Source organism: Puma concolor, chromosome B2, assembly GCF_028749965.1.
Source record: "Puma concolor isolate L17-30 chromosome B2, mPumCon1.1.hap2, whole genome shotgun sequence".
In the NCBI taxonomy this organism is placed as follows: Eukaryota; Metazoa; Chordata; class Mammalia; order Carnivora; family Felidae; genus Puma; species Puma concolor.
This window is the reverse complement of record NC_141671.1, coordinates 45,219,448-45,235,784: the sequence shown is the minus strand read 5'-3', so window position 1 is coordinate 45,235,784 and position 16,337 is coordinate 45,219,448.

The window sequence follows — 16,337 nt, the reverse complement described above, 5'->3', positions numbered from 1 at the left end:
TTCCGATTCTGTGTCTCCCTCTCTCTCTGCCCCTCCCCCGTTCATGCTCTGTCTCTCTCTGTCCCAAAAATAAAAATAAACGCTGAAAAAAAATTTTTTTTTTAAAAAAAAGCACACACAGTTAAGTGGGAGACATTGCTTCAGAGACTGAATGGTTCAGACCACGGGTCTGAAGCCCAGTTGCCTGGCCCTATGGACCTGCCCTCTGCCTCACATTCCTCATATGTAAAGTGGGTATATGAACACTGTCCTCTTTGAAGAGTTGATGTGAAAATTACAACAAATTAATACTTGTAAAGCACCTAGAATAGTGGCTAGCACTCAAATGTTAGTTAATAAATTCTTATTGTAAAGAATAACGTGTTTCTTTTCTTACTGTAAAAGTAATACAGAAAATTTGGAAAGTAGACTTAAGGAAAAATAAAGAATTAAAAACCTTCTATATCATCAATGCTCAGATACAAAGTTCTCAGCTAAAATTACTGTTAATATTCTGATACAGATTTTTTTTCAGTTTGTTTCTCTTTGTACGTATCTCATACATATTTTAACTCTTGTTATAAAAGTGGAATCATACCATAGAGAGCTTTATAACTTGTTTTTGTATTTACAATATAGTGAACATCTTTTATGTAATTAAATATTTATATAAACACTTTAAGATGTTTTAGGGTTATTTGAAAAACAAGTAAACTGATAAAGGCAGCTTTGGCAATTTGAAGTATCAACTGTTTTTCACATGAGTCAATAGAGAGAACGAAAACATAAGCAAAATGTAATTTTCGGCTTGTAAATATTCAAACGGTAAAGTTAGGAAATGTCAAGAGATTGTGTATATAGCTCTTAGAGTGCTAAAAATAGTAGTAAGGACATTTATGAATCTAGCCATGTTCTCCTTTTAGGAGGAATTGGGTTACTTAATCTTATAAAATAAAGTATCAAATTATTTTCCCTCATTTTTTATTTCGTGGATATTTATAGAAAAAGAAATAGTTGTACTTCATTCCAAGAACAAGGAGATTTGAGCTAGTTCTTTGAATGCTTTTACAAATTTAGCCATGGTCTGACAAAAGCAAATAAGTTCCTCCAGCTTTTGAAGAGTCTCATTCCAACTCTGGTGTAGGCGTGTTCTTGCCAGGCAGGAGAGGGATGGTTACCCAGCCATAGAGAAAGTGCCCCGGTGTGGTGTTTGCTGGGGAGGAAGACCATGGTGCAGATGATCTCTGGGGGCTAGAAGGGGTGGGGCGGGGGAGGGGGCAGTTGGAGCACCAAAGGTGTGGATTTGGGTTCCATACACGGCTCAGGAGCCAGATGCATGGGATCTAATCCTGGTATTTTAGCAATTCTGTCACCTCAAACAAGTCGTTAACCTCTGGGTGCCTCATTTCCCCCTGGTTGTACGTCCCTCATAGAGCTCTAGTGAGGACTACACGGGAAGCACTCATAACAGGGTCTAGCATACCCAGACTGTGCTCCCAATAAGGGTCAGTGCTATCATCATCATCATCACCGCCAGTCATTAGTGATTATTGTTTTTATGATCTTCCAAGGCTCGGACCTCCATGCTCTGCTGTGGATACGCCCGGATGAACAGAGAAGTCAGCAGGTAGGGAGGTCCCGGACCGTCCCTGCACATGTGTGTGTCAGGGAAGAGAGCCGAGCAAAAGCCGTTTGTACTGGCCTCTTCCATGCACCCCCTGCCCTCTACCTAACCACGTGAGTGAAATCACATAAAATAAAGAACACTCTAAATGCCAAAAAGAAAAAAAAAATAGAGCAGAGCTGTCATTCATTGTCAGTGCGTAAGCTTGCTGGGGATCAGGGGGTTCGACACACCTTGAACATGTGAAAGTCCACGGGTTGACTGTCTAGCTATGGAGGTGAAGCCCAGGTTTATATTCATACCAACTGCTAAAGCCTCTTCTCACCAGTGCCTCCCGGAGCCATGGCCCAGCAGTCTGGAGTTTGGGAAACTATCCCCCCGCATTTTCTGTACTCTAGTGCATAGAGGAAGGGAGATTTTCAGCAGAGGTGGGAGGTGGGAGGCAGGCTAAGGGCAAGAGATCCAGCACCCGAATGTGAAGACAATTTCCAAGACATAACCTGTTCCCTCTCCCATGCTTCAGGGACATTACTACTGGGATGCTGCTTTCTGCGCCATTGACCCTGGAAGGTGGCTTTCTTTCCCCCTCATCTGAACCTTGCCTCAGAGATCCCCTTCTCACTCTTGACTTGCAAATGTCCTCTCTGTGTGTAACTCCAGCATCACCTTTGGAAACTACTCTTCCCTCTGGTCTGAAGTCTCTGGCTGCCTTGGGAACACCTCCACTCGAATATCCGCATGAACCCAGGAGTTCAACCTTTTAGAAACAGAACCCTCCCCTCCAATTCCAATCTGTTCAATTTTGAAAATACTTTCTTTTATTTAAAAAAAATGTGATGTTTATTTATTTTTGAGAGACTGAGTGAGAGAGAGAGATAGAGTCAAGTGGGTGAGGGGCAGAGAGAGGGAGACACAGAATCTGCAGCAGGCTCCAGGCTCTGAGCTGTCAGCACGGAGCCCGATGTGGGACTTGCACTCAAGATCATGAGCTGAGCTGAAGTCGGATGCTTAACTGACTGAGCCACCCAGGCTCCTCTCTGAAAATATTTTCTGAGGGCAAAGCTCCTGTCATGCAATTGAAAGTTTACTCGTTTACCTTAGCCTTACCTACTAGGTAATGAACGTAGTACCCATGATTTTGCTTTTTTTTTCTTTATAGCTCCAGTCATTGGTAGCTGGTGGGTAGTCCATAAATACTGTGTGAATGAATTGTTGAATGAATGAATGAGGAAAGAAAATGACATAAAAATGAACATGTGCTGCCCCTGGACTCCTCAGGCTCTCTTTTCTGTTTAAGAACATAAAACAGGTTGCAACAATGCTATAATGGAAGCCCTTAGGAAGTGAACTAGGAGAAGGGAAAGAATAAGTTTGATTAATGATCTGATGAATTGGAAAAGAGGAGAGACTTGGGCTTTGAAGCACTGGTGGGACCTTCCTCAAATAGCCTACAAGTGTCAGTGACACCAATGAGATGCTACTGTAAATAAATCAATTACTGTAAATAATGCCCTACTGAGCATATTAATCTTGCCTACAGTATACTGGTCTGATGATTATGGAATCTCAAACCAGATGACAGTTCACAGTTCCAGATCTGGGATTACAAATTGAGGCCACCCGGGAGATAATGCTTGTTCTCTCTTCCTTAGGGAGCATTATTCAACCCTTGCCCTTTAAATCCAGATGATTTTCAAGATCTTTTTTTTTTTTTAACTCAAAATATCTGTGATACAGGCATTTCTTCTAGTGAATAAAGTCTCTGTGCCTTTGAAAGAATGATAATGAACTCTTTGCTAGAATTGAACACTTTATATATGTAATTTCTAATCCTGACTGCAACTCTACAAAATATGTATGTTTATATAAGTTAGGACCCTTTGTGGAAAGTGACACAAAATCCAGTTCCAACTATTTTAAGCAAAAAGAGAGAATTCGTTGGCTTAATCGGTAAAAAGCTCAGAGTGGTGGGGTGCAGGCATGGCTCTATCCAGGAGTCCAAACAAGCTGTTTGACATCCTTTCTCTTCATCATTTCTTCATCCTGCTTTCTTTCTTTGTTGGCTACTCTAAGGCAGGTTCTCTCTACATTGTGACCTTCAGCAGATCCATTCTTACATGTGTACAGCTCCAACTCTAGGGCAAAACAAGGGCCTCCTCTCATAGGCCCAAACCTTAAAGAGTATCTCATTGGCCCCAGCTGTCATTTGATCATCCTAGATCTAATCATTGTTGTGCTTTTATTGGCTGATCTTGGCTACATGCTCCGACACGTGCTCAAACCTCAGTGTGGAAGAAGTGTTTCTTCCTCCAACATTTAGGTTAATAGATAAGGGAGAGTGGAGACTCAGGCAACAAATGACCATCACAACTTTGATCTTAATTTCACAAATGAAGTAGGTGAGACTCAAAATAATTAAAAGCACACAACCAAGGAGCAGCTGTGCCAGCCAGGCTCTGATAGGAAACAGAATTGAATTCAGGGGGTTAGAGACTAGCAAGATTATTTGTAGAAGTTCAGACAAGATTAAGGGGACCAGCAAAGGCCGCTGAAGCCCTGGGAACCAGGTATGACAGAACCGCTTTGAGGTCTGAGCAGCAAGATCCGGCTCCCAAGAGACCAAATGACAGCAGTGATAGCAATGGAGGGACACCACTGCCGAAAATGCAAAGTGGAGAGGGAGCATGGGATGGAGGTGAGCTCCCTTGACTTATTTCTCCTACACCTTGATCTCCTTCCAGTTGCTCCCACCGGGGCCTAGGAACCAGCCAATCTGGGATGCAGCCAGAGCACAGAGCCAGGAAGAGAAGGGCAGGAATGGATAGAGAAGGAACGAGGGAGAATAACTAAGCATGGCAGCTATGTCAAGTTCTGAACCCAGCTCCAACTTCTCCAAAAAGGTTTGTCTGCTCCTCTCACCCACCTTCATACTTAGGAGGCGTGTGTGTGGTCAGGGACCTTTAGGTCAGAACCTTTTGGTAATGAGCCTCTAGGTAAGATGCTGCTCCCCTAGAAACTTGACTGACTACTCTCCCTTAGCGGCTGGCTTTCAGATACCTTGAATCTGTGGCTTCAGGTGTTTGTCCTTGTGGTGAACTTCCCGATGGCAATGCTCATCTCATCATCCTGGCACTAAGATTTAGAACATTTTTATTTGCTCAGTGCTTCACCAGAAAATTGCTTAGATTACAACTACTGCTAACAGGGACCTTCCAGATATGACCCACTTCCTTCCATCTAAAGGAGAATGCATTGATTATCCTTCAAGGAACCTCTGAGGTCTGTGCTCAGGTGAGGATAGACTGCTGGGCTGCAGGGCTCGGCATCTCAAAAATATAAGACTCCAGGGTTTAGGTTATAAAAGGGGGAAAAAACGAGAATTCTGACCATTGAAGCAAATGCCCAGTACTGTCTCAACCTGGCACTATTGTACGGACACTATCCCCTCGAATCTAACACAGTGTGAGCTCTCTGAGCCCTTCTCCCATAGGTGTGTATAGAATATTTCCCCCGTTTTGACACATATATGGCTGGTATACCTTGTGCTTATTCTGCCTTCCAGAAAATATTTTTCATTCCACCTCGCAAAGGATGATTGCTTTGAGGAAACTGAGGCAGATTAGTCATTGGCAGTCCTGCTTCATGTTTTCCTGAAGGTTGACTAGCATCAACCCTTCCTCTCATCATCCCAGTGGTCTGCATTTGGAGAGTTGTGAACAGTCCTGAAATCTTCCTGGTCCGGGAAAGAGTGGACCCTGCCTGTGGAGAGTTTGCTGAGGTCATCTTGACCAAAGTTCCACCTAAAATAGGCTCCCACACGCTCTCTGCCTGAAGATTTCAAGGCAGCTTACTGTTGCATAAATCTGTATTTTTTTTTTTAAATCCTTATTTCACGGTAGAGTGGAATCCCTTTTCTATCATTCTTTCTGGTGCTTTCCCTACCTTCCACATTGGCGTTGAATGAGCAAACACTGTCTTGACCACATTTCATCTTTCCAAACCCTGAAGATAGCGATCACATGTCTCTTTCGTTTTTCTAAAGAAACTCAAGCTAAAAATGTCTATTTTCTCTCATCATGTGATTTGACTTCTAGACTCTTTCTATCTTGGTTTCCCAGCAGCAAACATGTTCCAGTTTATCATTTTCCCAATCAAATGTGGCTTATACTCCCAGTGAGGCCTGACCCATGCAGAGCACCCTGAGGCCATGGCTTCCAATTATCTGTTAGGGTTTTGTTTTGTTCTGTTTTGTTTTGTTTTGTCTTGTTTTGTCTTGTTTTCTAGCTGCTGTGTCATGAAGTTGGCTCACATTGAGACTGACTTCAGTAAAACCCTTGGATCTTTTCACAGGGACTCCTGCCAAGCCACAGCTCCTCCCTCAATATTTGTGGAATTGATAGTTTTAAAAATAACATTTACATTTTCTTTTATGATAAAAGCAGTACGCCATAATTAAAGGAAATTTAGAAAATACAGTTAGGTAATTTGCCGGTTTAAAAAAAAAAAAATCCCACTATCAACAACAATCCCACTGTCCAGAGATATCTGCAGCTAATACTTTGGTAATTATCAAGGGTGGCAAAGTAAAATGCCAATAGCGTTCAGGAAAATATTGTAAATTTGTGAAACAGTAGGGTCTGGGTGAGCCTGCTGCTGGCTACAGATGGCAGCCATCATTCAGCTTGGGTTACCTATCACTCTCTAGAAGTGAGGGCTCCCCAAAACCAGAACCTGATATTATGATTTTTTCCCCCTCAGGAGACCCTGTACATGCAGAATTTTATGAGAAATCTGCTTATTAAATGTTGGCAACTAATTATTTTTGGCAGCGTTCTTGTCTTTGAACTCTCTTGGGTCCTTGAGGTGCTAGTTGTAGGGCTTCTCTGGTGTATATACCTCCACCTTGCTTTCTTCTCTCAATCCTTCAGAAAAACTGGGCTCATCCTCTCTACATAACCAACAACAACTTGTGATCACCTCCGTTAAGTCCAGCTACCCTGGCCTTGGCTAACCTTCCTCACGGTCTCCCTTCCCAACATCGCTCTTCTCCTCTAGGATGCCTTTCCTTCCTTTTATCTGTGCGTCCTTCTCATCCTCACCACAGAGCCTGTACTGGGTTGTATCCTTCCCGAGCTTCACTCCCTGTCATAACTCTCTCTCAAATATCCATATTTCCCACAAGATTTGGTCCAAAAATCACCCTCTTTTTGCTCTACTCACCACTTTTCATGCTGTCGAAAATTTCAGTGTTTAGAGTCTGAATGACTCAGGCTCAAACCTAGATCTGCCCTTGACTAGCTGTCTAACCCTGTGGAAAATTGCTTTGATTTCTCTGAAACTTAGTGTCCTGAGCCATGATGTTGGAAATAATGATGCATACCCTGGAAAATAGTTTAGAGGATAAATAAAAACATACATAAAGCATCTCAAGACATCATAACTGTTGTGATACAATTATACTTTATTTAACACAAGTATAATTAACATATAGTGTTCTATTAGTTTCAGGTGTACAACATCATGATTCAACAATTGTATACATTTCTCAGTACTCATCACAATAAGTGTGCTCTTAATCCCCTTTGTCTATACTTGGTTTAATACTTGATTTTTAACCATCATCGTAAGTCAAAACCAGGTGCTTATATTCACTATTTACCCCAACTTGACTAGGAAATAGTAGCTTCTTTAAAATACTCATTGAATAATCAATTAATAAAAGAATGAGTAAATGAATAAGATGAAAATCTGTAAGCAGGCTGAAAGATTCAAGTTATTCCAAAATACAAAGATACAGGGAAGTCGTCCAAACTGAGAAAGGAAGAGAAGGGGGCTCACACTGGGTAATTCTGGTTCTTTACTATCTGATACTGTCTTTTCATGTTTCCCAAAATTGTTGGCATCAAACCAAGCATCTCATCAGACCGGTATTAACATTAATGATTTGTAACTAAATATGTCGGTTCTGTGATTTCTCACATATGTGGGAAACCAAATTTTGAATTCATACTTTTGGAAGTATTTTCATTTGCTATAGGCTTGCCCCTCAGTTATCCAGTGGCAGACTTTTCCCTGAACATTTTATGAAGGCTTAGAAATGCACATATGGCAGTGGCAGTCTCTGGACGTGTGCTCACCCTGCTCTGCCCACCGGAAGCTCTACCCAAGCCCTGAAGCCAGAAAATGCCACAGGGGCTATGAAAGTGTCTTGTAGACCTCATAAATATTTTGGGGGTAAATTAACGGACCAAGAAAAAGTTCAATGGAAATACGTAAAAATATATTTCACTCATTCCATTCTCTTTACTAACTGTATAACCCTGAGGAAATTACCTTAATCTCGCTGAAACTTAATTTCTTCATCCATCATATCAACACTAATGATGCTTGTGTCTCACTCTCTGTGACCTCTGAGTTAGCTTGCTTTGGGCTGCAAGTAAAAGAAAATCTGGCTAAAAGTGGCTTAAACAACTAAGACATTTATTATCTTATTTACCAAGATGTCCAAAAATAGATGGCTTAGAAGTTCGCCGATGCCTGGGCCCTGAGATAGCCTGTCTGTGCTTCTCCTGGCTCCTTTCATGGCTGTATAATGGCTGCCATCTCACCCCCTCATGACAGCACTCAACGAAGGAGAAAAAAAAATTCCTGGAAGCTACCAGCAGATTTCCCCTTAGGTTCCGCTGGCCAGAGTTCAGCCACATACCTAACAGGGGAAGGAAACAGTATGATTGGTTTATACCAATCATGGCTCATCCCTGGGGCTGGAGTAAAGAGCCCCTCTTCCCGGAGTACCTTGCATCCCCATATCTGAACAAAATGGGGTGTTGAACATCTAGGAAAAAGAGAGGAAATTCTTGTTGAGTAATAATAGCTAACGGTAATGGCTATTTGCCAAGCTAGCTATGTACCACGCACTGTTCTAGAGACTTGACATATGTGTATTCCTCTTAACATACCTTTGCACATCGGTTTTGTTATCCACACTTAACAGATAGGAAAGAGGCATGGAGGGGTGGAGTCAGTCTCCCAAAGACACAGAGGTAGCGAGCTGGTAATAGGCTGATTGGCTCTGAAGCCCATGTGATGAACCCCTAATCTGTGCAACTTCTTGCATTGGGGTCTGCCACCCTTTCCATCTGGCAAAACAATCCTGGACTCTCCGAATGAGATCTTAGAAAGGGGAAATGAGCACCTGACAAATGAGAAAGTATTTGAGTATGGTTGCCACCACACATGCCTCGTGGATAATTTCTAATAATAACAACAATAATAAGACCTATCTGTTGTAGGCCAGGGGTCCTCATGACATCGTCTCATTTGATCATTTGATTGACATAACAGCCAACAAGTTCATTATTTTCCAGGGGAAATGCAGTCGATTAACCTGCCCAAGTAAGTGACACCCGGGTTCGATCTCAGGCTTGCTTGATTACAAGGTTTGTGCTCTTTCTCCTATACTCCACAACCTATAAAAAAAATAATAAAGAAATGAAGTTTACACCTGCATTATTTAGGAACCAGAAAGCACATCCAGCATGGAGAGAATTCCTCCACTGAAATACAGACTAAGCAGAGTCACCCCTCAAGGAGGCAGGAATTGAAAAGTTGTGTTGATCAACCAACCAGTGGAGTTGATGAAACTGGTCCTTAATATCAGGCTGACAAGTTTGTTTCCACTCCTATTAAGACATTTACAGGGGCGCCTGGGTGGCGCAGTCGGTTAGGCGTCCGACTTCAGCCAGGTCACGATCTCGCGGTCCGGGAGTTCGAGCCCCGCGTCGGGCTCTGGGCTGATGGCTCAGAGCCTGGAGCCTGTTTCCGATTCTGTGTCTCCCTCTCTCTCTGCCCCTCCCCCGTTCATGCTCTGTCTCTCTCTGTCCCAAAAATAAATAAACGTTGAAAGACATTTACTGGCCACTTTATAGTAAATTCATTGCTATTCTGTTCTCAGAATTAGACTGTAAGCTCTTTGAAGACAAAGTCATATTTTCCTTATCTCTTGGTTTTCCATGAGGCCTATCACAACTCTGTAGTTACTGCATTCTCAAGAACTACATTTGGAATTAAAAAAAATAATAACCTTTTTGGGGCGCCTGGGTGGCTCAGTCGGTTAAGCGGCCGACTTCGGCTCAGGTCATGATCTCACGGTCAGTGAGTTCGAGCCCCGCGTCGGGCTCTGTGCTGACAGCTCAGAGCCTGGAGCCTGTTTCAGATTCTGTGTCTCCCTCTCTCTGACCCTCCCCTGTTCACGCTCTGTCTCTCCCTGTCTCAAAAACAAATAAAAACGTTAAAAAAATTAAAAAATAATAAAAAAAATAATAACCTTTTTATTTTGGAATAATTTTAGACTTACTGAAAAGTTGCAAAGTTAGTACGGTGAGTTCCTGAACCCTCTTCACTCATTTTCCTGGTATTAACATTTTACAAAAACACTAAATTTGCTATTTAGTAAATTAACTAAATTAACTAAACTACAGACTTTATTCATATGTCACTAGTTTTTCCACTAGGGGCCTTTTCTGTTCCAGGATCCAACCTGGGATGTTACATTGCACTTAGTCCGAGTGGCATTTTGTTTAGAAGATCTTTTATTACTTTGTCTAAATATAGTAGCAAAGGAATAATATATGTACATACAGTTTCTGTGTTTCGTAATCATCTTAAAGTTAGCCAGCATTTACTAAGCTTTTGCTATGTGCCAGGTACAATTCTAAGAGTTTATATGTACAATCTCATTTCTTTTCCTTGCAAAAACCCTGTGAAGTAGATACTGTTATTATCTCCATTTTATGGCTAGAAAAACTAAGGCAGGGGGCATCACGTCGCTCAGTACTAAGAGCCGTGACTAAAACCCAGACCGTTAGACTCTCAAGTTATACATAAATGTGATGTTTGGGAATAAGCTGCGAAGAAATAAAAGAATTATTAGATAGGCTTGTTTTTCTATCGTGTTGTAGTGAGAGGTAAGACTGAAAAAAGTTCCTGCTCCTTCCAGACTGGTTTTCCAGGTCTTCGATTTTTCCACACACCACTTGTGAATGCAGTAAGGACAGCATGCCGTGACCCTGTGACTTTCGAAAACAGAACTGAAGGTCCTGACACCTAGTCTCAAACTCCCTTCCTGTCTCATGCACCAGAGGGTCATGTCCAAGCCTGGGATATAAATGATAAATGAATGTGGTTGGTCATCATTTTTCGCCATCATAAACCTCTGTCCAGGGGCTATCGTGCTGGAAGGGCAGAGGTGTTGAAAGAAAGAATGGAGGTGAACTGGCAGAATACCCTGCAGAGGCTCAAATGGCAGGCTGGCATCTGCCTGACACAGAATGTTCTAAATGTGTCTTCATTACCGTGACTCAAGCTACATTTAATTTACAATGGGGAGACTAATAACGCATCAGGAATGAAAAAAATATATGCAAAGCCTATCTATCGTTCTTTAAACTCTCTTTAAACTCTCTTTTTTCTGGGGCGCCTGGGTGGTGCAGTCGGTTAAGCGTCCGACTTCAGCCAGGTCATGATCTCGCGGTCCGTGAGTTCGAGCCCCGCGTCGGGCTCTGGGCTGGTGGCTCGGAGCCTGGAGCCTGTTTCCGATTCTGTGTCTCCCTCTCTCTCTGCCCCTCCCCCATTCATGCTCTGTCTCTCTCTGTCCCAAAAATAAATAAACGTTGAAAAAAAAAATAATAAACTCTCTTTTTTCTTGTTGTTCAACACAACACTCTGTAGAATCACTTTTCATTTGAAAATTCCTATTGGGCACTGAGGAGGGCACCTGTTGGAATGAGCACTGGCTCTTGTATGGAAATCAATTGACAATAAATTTCATATTAAAAATAATAAAAAAGAAAAAAAGAAAAAAAGAAAATTCCTATTGGGAACATAGAAATCTATTCTGTTGTTTTAAAGTTGTGGTTGGTGGTTGATAAATAAGACTTCATATTTTTTTTCTCTCAATTAAGGCAGTGGGGCCAAGGAGCAAAGGGGTGGCGTGGCAGCCATCTTCAAAAGCAGATCCCAACAAGATTCATGCATCCATTCACTATTCATTCAACAAACATGACTGAGTCCCTATAGGTGTCAGACATGGGGCCACATCCTCTTTATCTAGAAGAGGTGATAGACATGAGACGAAATCACCTGGTGAGCAGTTCCTCTGAAAGAAATAACTAGGTACAGGGTTTCACAAATAGTTCTGGCCCACGTAGCACACGAACACAGGAAATAGAACAGAGTAACATTGAAAATATCTGACTGAATTGCACATAGTAAATACAGGTAATCTTTCATAAACCTTTCATTTCAGTAATATACAGGTAGTGTGTGTGTGTGTGTATGTGTGTGTGTTCAGGTTTGTCTTTGAAGTTTATTTATTTATGTTTAAGAGAGAGAGAGAGAGAGAGAGAGAGCAAGCATGAGTGGGGGAGGGGCTGAGAGAATCCCAAGCAGACTCTGCACTACGCGGGGCTCAAATTCACGAAACGTGAGATCATGACCTGAGCTGAAATCAAGAGTCAGATGCTTAACCAACTGTGTCACCCAGGTGCCCCCAGGTGTGTTTTTATTTATTTTTTTTTTAAATTTTTTTTTTTTCAACGTTTATTTATTTTTGGGACAGAGAGAGACAGAGCATGAACGGGGGAGGAGCAGAGAGAGAGGGAGACACAGAATCGGAAACAGGCTCCAGGCTCTGAGCCATCAGCCCAGAGCCTGATGCGGGGCTCGAACTCACGGACCGCGAGATCGTGACCTGGCTGAAGTCGGACGCTTAACCGACTGCGCCACCCAGGCGCCCCGCGGTGTGTTTTTAAAGTGTGTCTTATTATGGTTTGCAGTCAAAGAAGTTCCAGCAGCATTGATCTGATCTTTAGTGGGGACGAAACAGATGGAAGTGGTGAATTCTCTCTTGGAATAGGAGGAGGGCAGGTAGGAAGACTCTCCATGATACCTGAGTTGAGTCTTGAGGAATGGTTTTCACGAGGTGGATTATCAGACAAAGGACGTTATGAGCTCATGAGAGGAGAATAGGAAAGCAGATAGAGGCCCAGCAGCCTGAAATATTGTGGACACAAGTTCTGCCTTTCTCCTGAGATGTGAGGGCTAAGAAGTCTCTAGGCATCCACCATCAGAGGGCCAGGAAGAATTGCTACTCTGTGTGTGCCTGAGATCAGAGCTCCTCAAATTCAGTGTGCACGCAGGTTATCTGAAGATCTGGTTAAAATATGCTGTCTGGGGTGAGCCCTGACACTGCATTTCTAACCAGCTCCCCGGTGATGATGACGCTTCTGGTCCGGGGACCACACTTTGAGAATCAAGGCCGATTTTTAGAGTGTAAGAATGAGTTGGTTTTGGACTTGGGCCATATATGATCTCTGTAATCTACCCAAGTGTAGGTAGGCTTCTGGTGTGTAGAAACATGAAGTTGCTGGACCAGGTAAAAAGACTGGCTAACTTCTTCTCTCCATTTTTTTTTCCTTCTTTAAACTGGAATATAAATGCTTACTAAGCAAAATGGAGATAACACATTCCTTGCTAGGTTGTTTTAAGGGTTGAATTAAAGAGTGCATATAAAACACTCAGCAAAGTGTCTGACACACAGTAGAAGGCTGATAAGATATTATTAGATTCAAACACTGGTTCTGAGATCTGAAATTCCAGAGGTTCTAGAACCAGACTTCCTACCCCAAACAATTCCCCAGTATTCTTACGAGGCTGGCTAGGAAGGCGTTGGGGATTGGGGAATTTTTGTTGTATATTTTGGGATAATTTTTGCTTTTGTTTTGTTTACTTTGTTTTGTTGTTGATGTTGTTGTTGTTATGTATGTGTGTTTAGGGAGTGAAAGCAAAAGTTTCTGTTCTTATCTCGTTCAGAGAATTGAATCTCATTAAAGATACACGGCAGTGGAAACTAATTGGACTTTGTTGAAGTTCTCAATGCCAACTCTAGGCACATCCTTAGCCTATCATAGGGGCACATTATCCTTACAGCTGGCATGGAATTCTGAGCTCAAATTCTATCAGATGTCACCAATCCCAAGTCTTCACTTGGGAAGACTGGTTGATGATAACCACATGTCTTCACTTCTTTTCTTCTACGTAGTATTACTTTTGGGAGAGGGGAGTACTGTCAAAGAAACCACGTCTTGTCCTGAGTTAAATTCGAGTCCATGACGATGCACATTAAAATTAAGTGAATTGGTTCCTTTAAAAGGTTTTTTTCCTAAAATAACTTCAAATTCCCTTGAGTTTTAAAATTCTTTTCGTCTTTTTACCTTCCATGTCGGTAAATTATTATTACTTTCCCACTTGATCCTCAATCTGCTGTGTGTTGAGAAATGTCCCATTAAGTACAGGGATTAAACCCAAAGAGCTATGGTTGCCTAAGTGAAGTTTGGATGCGGGCAAGTGAGAATTAAATGAAATAACTTTAGTAAGAGTGAAATGAAACTGTCCCTTACCAGTCTTGGTGCTTTTGGGTGCATCGTTGGGCCTGAGAAGAGAGGAGGTTTCAGTATTTCACTGCCAAGCATGGAAAATGTAGAACAGTTGGCAGACTGGCAAATCTTTTCACAAGGAAGCAGAGGAAACTATTTTTATTGATTTCTGGAATATTAGATCTAGAAAGAACTTACAGACTAGATAAACCATTCCTTTTCCCCAACATTTTACCAATGAGGAAACCGAGTCCCAGAGAATGTAGCCTGATTTCACACAGCTAAGTAATTACAGGTTGCAGAATATTTCCATGTCAGAGGATGTAAGAGGATGTCAGAGGTTGGCGCAAACACTGCTGATTGTAGCCTATCTGGGGAGCTCTGAGCTAAGGTCTGGGGAAGGTCCTGACTGCACAAGTGAAGGGATGAAGTGTTTCATTGGATCCCAAGTATTCTTCCTTGAGTGATTACTTTGTTTTTCTATTATGTGCCCAGTGGCCACCAAATTGTGTGTGTGCATGTGTTGAGGGAGGGAGGACAGCCAAGACATGCCTCTGATGCTGTCACAGCCCAGTCTCACCCAGAAGTCACTGTGCTCCCATAATCCCCAGTTCCAAGTTGGGCGGGTCCCGGCCACATTTCCCATGGATGTCCGTGTAACCCATCTGAACTGCTATTTCGGACAGCGTTCTAAATCAGTTTTTGTGTTTTGGCAGAGGACTGGAACCCTTTTTCTAATATTACTTCTGTGGGAAAGTGTTTTCTGAGTTCCAAACAACTCAACTTACAAATACATTTTTGGAATATGACATATATATATATATATGCTGAGGACTGCCTGTTCTGGAGGTAAAAAAAACAAACCCTTACCATATACAGCTCAGTGGTACCTAATGCAGGTGTTTCTTATATGATCTTATTCAAGGAATATCAGATGTGCCTAAAACCTGAAGCATGTTTAGGCTTTCTTCCAGGAAGGATTTACTACAGGGTTAGCAACTCCCCATGGGACAGGATTTAAGGTCCAAAGACACCTCCCTTTTCCCCATTCATGCCCTCAACTTGGTCTTGCCAAACTATCTGAAATTGTCAGTGCTAATTAAGACAGAGGGTCCATGGGTGCAGAAATCAGTTTATGGGGGACTTTTTCTTTAAAAAAAATTTTTTTTAATGTTTATTTACTTTTGAGAGAGACAGAGACAGAATGTGAGTGGGTTAGGGGCAGAGAGAGAGGGAGACACAGAATCCGAAGCAGGCTCCAGGTTCCGAGCTGTCAGCACAGAGCCCGACGCAGGGCTCGAACCCACGAGCTGTGAGATCATGACCTGAGCCGAAGTCAGTCGCTCTACCGACTGAGCCACCCAGGCACCCCGGGGACAACTTTTTCTTAAACCCAGGTTCCTTGTTTGGGTTTTGACTTTTTAAAATACAGATTTCCAGGCTCCACTCATGGAGAATCTGATTAAGTAGGTGAGGGATAGGATTCTGGAAAGTATTTTTTTTTTTTAAAGCTCTCTGGAAACTACTGATCAAGTTACGTCTGAGTCAAGACATTTATTGATTCACTGATCAATTCATTCAATTATTCATTCTTTCCAATTATTCATTCATTCAATTATTCATTCAATTATTCATTCTTTCCATCATATACCAAAGTTTGCTCATTGTAATATAGCTCATTGTAATTGGGTAGTGGAGACAGAATGACAGGAAAAACATGAGTATCATAAGAGAAGAAAGGGGTGTGAGGACTACTGATGTTGTTGGGTGAGATTTGGGAGATTGAAATCACAAGAAGCTTTGCAGAAGCATTGATGCAAAGCGTAATATAGTTGGGAAGCAGACAACCACATTCTTGAGCCGGACTGCTGGATTCAAAGCTGAGCTCTACCATTTACCAGCTTACAACTTCTGTCAAGTTGCTTAAACTTTCTGTGCCTCGATTCCCTCATCTGTAAAATGGGGGCAATCTTAGTACCCACCTCAGAGGGCTGCTGGGAAAATTAGACGAGCTGGTGTAGGACAGCATCCTGGTTAGGATACTGGTTTTGAGCTTTCGCGTGTGTCGGAACCCCCTGGAAGCCTTGTTAAACACAGGTTTCTGGATTTCGCCCCAAGTTTCTGAGTCAATAGATCTGGGGTGGGCCCAAGAATTTGCAGTTCTAATAATTTCTCCAGTTATGTCAATGCTGCTGGTCCCGGGACAACTCTTTGAGAATCACTGTCTTAGAATAGGGTATGTAGCATTTGTTGCTATTATTTTCAGTTGCTCATTGGTGGAAGAATTTGAGCTTGTCAGG